This window comes from Heterodontus francisci, unplaced genomic scaffold (assembly GCF_036365525.1).
Source record: "Heterodontus francisci isolate sHetFra1 unplaced genomic scaffold, sHetFra1.hap1 HAP1_SCAFFOLD_43, whole genome shotgun sequence".
In the NCBI taxonomy this organism is placed as follows: Eukaryota; Metazoa; Chordata; class Chondrichthyes; order Heterodontiformes; family Heterodontidae; genus Heterodontus; species Heterodontus francisci.
Window position 1 is genome coordinate 7201908 of NW_027141852.1, and position 7816 is coordinate 7209723.

The window sequence follows — 7816 nt, forward strand, 5'->3', positions numbered from 1 at the left end:
GAGAAAAGAACCAGAGGCGAAATGAGGAATGATTTTTTATACAGTGATGTGTTGTGATCTGGAATGCACTGTCTGATCAGGACTTGAAAGCAGCTTCAGTCGTAACTTTGAAAAGCAATTGGGATAAATACTGGAAGGAAAAATGTACAGATTACAGGAGACAGCACTGACACAATGGACCAAATGGTCTCCTTCTTTGGGTATCATTCTCTGGTTTTATGAACATAATGTTGATACAATTCGCTGAGTTGGAAGGGAAGTGAACCCAGATTCCGGGTATTCTAAACACCAGACCCAGACCAACTGAACAAGCCCGTTGTTTAATCTCTGTTTTTCACACCAGCTTCTCCTCGCTCTTTCTGTGTTTCCAGCCTGGTCTGTTCCTCTGACCTTCATTCCTGACACTCTATTGAGAATGGCCAACTCACTGCACCTCTCACTTACACCGTCATTCCACCCCTTCACCCACTTCCAAACCTCTCTGTTCAAGAGTACCTCACATCTGCTCCTCTGCTCCATTAATATAACAGGAAAACATTTTCAAACAGACATTTCCAGACAGTGAACGTTCCAGTAAGACAAGGTAAAGATCAGATTCATTCACTTTAAACACAGAGAGAGCAGCTCTCCCTGTTCAGTCTAAGGAGCAGATGTGGTTTCACTCCCATTAGTCTTAGAGACATGGGCCAGAATTTTAAGGGACCGTTGGAGACGGGAATGGAGGCCGGGGAGGGGGAGGGGGGGGGAGTATAAAATAGGGATGGAAGACGTTGGACCGGATATTTCTGTCGGCGGCTGACATGGAGGGCAGACTTCGCACATCCACACGGCAAGAAGGCATTTAAAGTATTTATGAATCCAATTGTCAGCAATTTTATTCACTGGATCCAATTGAACTAATAGCACACGGGAACCACGGGGCTTCAGAGCCTCGCCTGGTTAAAGGAGGCAACTGGGAGGTGGGAGCTGAGTGTTGGCTTCACTGGGAAGCTATCGGGTGAGGCAGCGTCACTTGGCAGCAAGGTTGGAGGGGGAAAGGGCATCGGGAAACACTGTCAGGAGTGGGGGCCAATGTGCCAGCTCTGCAGAGGGAACAACACCAGGGTGCCATTGGGGCAGTGCCACTTCATTGAGGATGACAAATGAGGTAAATGTGGCTGGGTGTTGTTTACTGTGAAGGCCTTGCACTCAGGGAGGGGCAACCTGTCATGGGCCTCATTCGTGGCTCCCATTGAGGAGGAGGAGGAGGAGTAGAGAGGAAGGGAGGGAGGCGCAGGCACCAGCAGGGGCACCACAGCAGCTTGGGGGCCCACAGGAAGGCCAGCCTCGAACAGGAGGCTGGAGAAGGAGGCAGAGGAACACGTCAGCCGAGGTTCAACAACCTGCAGATGTCCGAGTGACAGTGTCTCCGCAGACTGCACCTCTCCACGGAGGTCGTCACTGATCTCTCTGCCATGATGCAGCTGTGCCCCATGCGACTTGGTGGGCACCTGATGCCAGTGTCACTGAAGGTCACTGTGCCACTGAACTTCTTCACCACCAGATCATTGCGGGGATCCACTGGAGATATGTGTGGAATCTCACAGTCTGTAGTGAATCAGTGCATCAACGAGGTCACCAATGTCCTGTTCAGGAGGGCCGGTGACTATGTGCACATTGATCCAAACAGTCAAGCTGAGAGAGCTATAGGATTTGGGGCCATCGCTGGATTCCACCAGGTGTAGGGTGTCATTGACTGCACCCATGTGACCATCAAGGCTCCTGCAGACCAGCCAGCAACCTTCAACAGGAAGGGCTTCCACTTAGTGTGCAATTGGTCTGCGACCACTGCAAATGGATCCCATAGGTGTGTGCACAAATCCCGGGAAGCAGCCACAACGCCTGCATACCAAGGCACTCCCAGGTGCCAGAACCTTTCCGCGGCCCCATCCGCTTTCAGAGATGGATCCTTGGAGACAAGGGCTACCCACTGAGGACATGACTACTGACGTCTGTGAGGAACCCACGCACGGATGCAGAGGAGAGGTACAACACCTGCTGCGGGTCAACCCGAGCGACCATCAAGGAGGCCATTGGTCTCCTGAAGATGAGATTCAGGTGCCTAGATCGATCCAGTGGAGCCCTTCAGTATGTCCCGGCGAGGGTCTCGCATATCGTGGTGGTTTGCTGTGCACAGCACAATCTGGCATTACAGAGGGGTGAGGTGTTGACTAGTGAGGATATCGTGGAGTGTGATGTCTCCTCTGATGATGAGGATGTGGAGGAGGATGCTGCCCAAGCAGTGCCAGATGAAGAACCTCAGGCACAGCAGGAAAGGGGCCCACAAGGGAGACATGAGACACCCTTATACATTCAAGTTTTCTTTGAGCCTAACCACCTTCTGGAACCACAGCAATAAAGTCCTAGCTTTAAACAGCCCTGTTGTCGCCTCCTTCCTTCTGTACTGCAGCGTCCAGGTACACATCGCACAGTGACAAGGCCGAAGCTTTGTGAACTCAGGGCTTGGTCCCTCACTTCCAGCCCCTTGGGAGGAACGGTTTAAATGAAGTCCCAAAGGGCATCAACAATAGGAAGGAGACATAGTGAGAGAACATCATTTCTTTCTTCCGTGTGACAACAAACGCAACCCTATCCATCTGGAATGTACATTCACCCGTGAACCCCTCAGTGAATCTAGGTGCTCTTCTGAAATCTTTTCCGCGTGCTCCTACGTGGTGCTCCCCCTGCTCTGTCAGCTGAGGTGGAGACAGGCTGCTGACCTTGCTGCCCCATGGCTTGGGATGACATTGGTGGCCGTCCTCTTGCTGCCTGAGGCCTGGAGGGCGCTGGCACACTGAGGGCCTCCTGCACAGGTACAGGGACCCCCCTCTGTCATCAAGGGTGATGGAGGCAGGCACTGGCATCACTTGTGTCACTGGCAGAGGGGCTTTGGAGCTACTGTCCACACCAGGAGCACCCTGAGAGGAGACCCCAGATGTAGCAGCCAGCTGCTCCTCCCGTTATAAGACACACTTGTAACTCGCTGCTGACCTGAGAGGGACGTGGACCTGGTGAAGAGTTCAGGTGCCTCGTTCCCCCCTCTCGCCTTGTCACCGCTGGATGGAGCTCATGGACAAAGCGATGGAGTGCAGCTCTGCACACATCTCCGGCAGCCACTGATTGGTCGGCTGGATCTGGCTCTCCATCAGAGTCACCAATCTCTCAAGGAAGGAAGCCAGACACACCCCCATCAAAGACAGTACAGCATGCAAGGCCTGGATGGACTCCTCCATCATCCGAACTTGGGTACACATAACCTCCGGCAACTCTGCCAGATGTTGCCTGACCTCTTGCTGCAGCTTCAGCATTTCCCGTGTTGCTGGTGACACCAGAGGCACGTCATCAGCCTGGGACTCAGCATGGGCCTGGCCTCCCACAGACTTCCAACTGCCAGTGGCCTCGGCTGTCACTGCCTCCGTCATCTGCCCGGGCCTGTCTGTGACGTGCTCACCAGCTTGTGTGCCCAAATCTAACAGCGAGTGGATACCCACCGAATGAGGGTTTCTGTGCTGGTGGAGGGTGCAGGGGAATGATGTGACGGTGCACCCTCTGAGGCTCCCTCCTCCTCCTCAGAGGTGTCTGGCTGTCCCCCAGTCTCTCCAGCTCTTTGCTCTTGTCTTTCATCCTAGCCTGCATGTGAAAACAGGGACATTGAAGGGTTAGGGTCTGCCCATTGTGACATTCCAACCACCCCTACTGTGCAGCTCCATTGATGCAGTGGTGAACAGATGAGCAGTGTGGCTCCTTTGCAGCAGATGCACCCTTGTGCCCCAGGAGATGTTCATTCACTCTCTTAGGTAGGTGTCCCTGTCTCTCCATCAGCTATGGAGCAGCTGCTTTGCTGCCCGGCCTGTTACATGGCCTCCTCCTCCATCGGGATGAGGACATGGAGATATGGCATCCACTGCCAGTCTTGACATGCTCTTTCCGATTGTGGGCTGTCTTCTCCTGCAGCCACTATGATCAACAAAGTTAGTCTCCCAGCGGGGACAAACCCAATATCTCTGATGGTGATAGTCCAGCAGTCCATGATGTGGACACACATATTCCTCCTGCATGTGGCCCCTCTCGAGGGACTGTGTGAGTTTATACAATGACTGACGTGCACCTCCCACCGAGATGCAGCCAAGCCTCAGGCAGCATGTCCTGCTGCCATTCCCCAATACACATGACTGGGTGGTCACTCCCTTTCCACCAAACACTCCCTCTCACTCTGCCATGCGCAATGTCCAAAGGGTCCAAAGTGTTTTGAGTTTGCGCCTGAGCAGCCCGGATCCGGTCATTGACCCACTTCTTGCACTGGATCCATGTCTTGGGGGTGACCCCACGGCTGCTGACTTCACCTACTATCTCAAAGCAGCTTTGCTTGGTCAGGTGGACAGGTCTCCACCTCCCATCCCTGGGGAAGAGGATCTTCCACCTATCTGTTGTCACCTGGAGGCGAACCTGCAGGAAGGCATCGCTAAACTATTGGACCATGGTCACTGCAGGCTCGCATTCAGCTCCTTACCTATCAGGCAGCAGAGACAGCAGAACGGGTCCTGGGGCATCAGTGACAGCAGAACGGGTCCTGGGACAGCAGAATGGGTCCTGGGCAGCAGAGGCAGCAGAACAGGTCCTGGGGCAGCAGATGCAGCAGAACAGGTCCTGGGGCAGCGGAGGCAGCAGAACAGGTCCTGGGGCAGCAGATGCAGCAGAACAGGTCCTGGGGTAGCGGAGGCAGCAGAACAGGTCCTGGGGCAGCAGATGCAGCAGAACGGGTCCTGGAGCAGCAGAGGCAGCAGAACGGGTCCTGGGGCAGCGGAGGCAGCAGAACGGGTCCTGGGGCAGCAGATGCAGCAGAACAGGTCCTGGGGTAGCGGAGGCAGCAGAACAGATCCTGGGGCAGCAGATGCAGCAGAACGGGTCCTGGAGCAGCAGAGGCAGCAGAACGGGTCCTGGGGCAGCAGAACGGGCCCTGGGGCAGCAGAGGCAACAGAACGGGTTCTGGGGCAGCAGAGGCAGCAGAACGGGTCCTGGGACAGCAGAGGCAGCAGACCGGTTCCTGGGGCAGCAGAACGGGTCCTGGAGCAGCAGAGGCAGCAGAACGGGTCCTGGGGCAGCAGAACGGGTCCTGGGGCATCAGAGGCAGCAGAACGGGTCTTGGGGCAGCAGAACGGGTCCTGGGACAGCAGATGCAGCAGAACGGGTCCTGGAGCAGCAGAGGCAGCAGAATGGGTCTTGGGGCAGCAGAACGGGTCCTGGGACAGCAGAACGGGACCTGGGGCAGCAGAGGCAGCAGAACGGGTTCTGGGACAGCAGATGCAGCAGAACGGGTCCTGGGGCATCAGAGGCAGCAGAATGGGTCTTGGGGCAGCAGAACGGGTCCTGGGACAGCAGAACGGGACCTGGGGCAGCAGAGGCAGCAGAACGGGTTCTGGGACAGCAGAGGCTGCAGAACGGGACCTGGGGCAGCAGAGGCAGCAGAACGGGTTCTGGGACAGCAGCGGCAGCAGAACGGGTTCTGGGACAGCAGAGGGCTCTCAGGAAGACACTCCTTTAAACCAGGCAGCAGTGAATACAGGTCTGGCAGTCCTTTCAATATGGTGCCAGCACCTGCCGTTGTGTCAGATGTCGGTGCCATCGGTGCCTCGTTCCCTACCTCTGGTCCTTGTTTACATGGGCCCCACGCCTCCCCTTCATTAATTGGTCAGCTGCTCCGTGATCGGGGTCGGCCGGCCACATTTCACTCGTGTGGTGACGGCACCCACTCACGGTGTCTCTGCCGAGAGCCGCACCGTTAGTTTAAAATTCAGCCCATGGGGTCAAGAGTGGAAAATCTCCCCTCTGATTCTCTCTACTTAAACTGATGGAGACACCAAATTAAAACTGATGAAACCAGGGATTGTATCCTGGTTCTTCAATCTAGTGTTCTCCCAACTGAGCTATTCCAACCTCACTGTGAACTCATCTTCATTGGAGACAAATATAACTCCAGGTGGAATTTCCCCACCCGTTCATTCCTCACTTCAGGGGAATGGGACCCGACCAGATCGCGGAACTCAGATTATGTTAATGTTCTGCTCTTGATATCTTAATATTATCTTGCGTTTGAGCCACTTTTAATCAGGTTCACGGACAAATTCTTCCATCATCCCTTCTCCCACATTCTCTCTCTCTCATTCATTCTTTATTCCTCACAGTCCAGAAAGCGTTAGGAATCAGAGCTCACCTCCAAACCCTTTGCACACAGACCTCTGTCTGTTAACCTGTTTGATCCAAGAGACCAGTCAATAAATTACACTCTTTACAAACACAGAAAGCTGCCTCAGAGTGTTGGACAGAGATAAATACACTGAAGTCTTTTGAAAAAAGTTCATCTTACGGGTTGTTACTGAGCCCACAGAGCAGGGCGGGCCCAGGCTCCAGCCCCAGCCCCAGCCTGTGCTGTGTTAGCTGATGCCACCTGGTGTGATACTGAGCCACACGGAGCAGGAAAGGGCCTGGTTGTATTCATGGCCTGTGTTGAGTTAACTGATCCCACTCAGTGTGGTAGGAGCCACACAGAACAGAATGGGCCCAGGCTCCTTCCTCAGCCTGAGGGATGATAGTTCTTCTCACACATTGTTGTACAGAGCCCCACACAGAACAGGGAAATCTCAGGCTCCATCCCCGGCCTGTGGTATTTTACTTCATCGCACCTGGTATGGTACGGAGCCCCCAGAGCAGGAAAGATCCAGCTTCCATCTCCGGCCTGTGCTGAATTAGCTAATCTGACCTGGTTGGCACTGAACCGCAATCAGGGAAGGATGGGCCGAGGCTCCATGGCCTGTGGTGTGTTAGTTATTCTCATTTGGTGAGGTACTGAGCACTATATAGAGCAGGATGGGCCTGTGCTCAGTGAGCTGATCTCACCTTGTGTGGTTCTGAGACCCACACACAAAGCAGGACAGGCCTAGGCCTCATCCCCAGCCTGTGTTCAATTAGCTGATCTCATCCAAAAGATTTTGATAAGGTTCCACACAAGAGGCTTCTCTATAAGATTAAAGTCCCTGGTATCAGTGGTAATATATTGATCTGGATTGGGAACTGACTGGCAGGACGTAGGCAGAAAGTAGTTACAGATGGATCTGGATCTGTTTGGAGACCAGTTACCAGTGGTGTCCCACAGGGATCGGTGTTGGCACTGTTGCTGTTTACTATTTTTATTAATGATCTGGATGTAGGTGTAGGGGGCACCATCTGTAAATTGACAGATGATTTGAAGATCTGTGCGAGTGTTCAGACTGTAGACGATACTCGACTGTTTCAGGCTGATCTTAATGTGTTGGGAGATTGGGTTCATGACTGGTAAATGATGTTTAATTTGGGTAAGTGCAGTGTTATTCATGTGGACAGGGCGAATGCTCAACATTCATACACCCTTCAGGGAAAAACATTAAAGCAGGTGGAGAAAAAAAATAATTTTGAGCAGAGATCTGAATGTTCTAGTGCACAGATCTCTAAAGGTACAGCAGCAATGCTGTGAAGTGATAGTTGGAGCAAATAGAGGGTTGGGCTGCATTCAGAGGACAATTGAGTATAAAATGAGGCATATTCTTTCATGGGATGTGAGTGACACTGGCAAGTCCAGAATTTGTTACCCATCCCTAATTGTCCTTGACAAGGTGGCAGTGAGCTCCCTTCTCGAATTGCTACACTCCATGTGGTGTAGGTACACCCACAGTGCTGTTAGGAAGGGAGATCCAGGATTTTGACCCAGCATCAGTGAATGAACAGCGATATATTTGCAGATCAG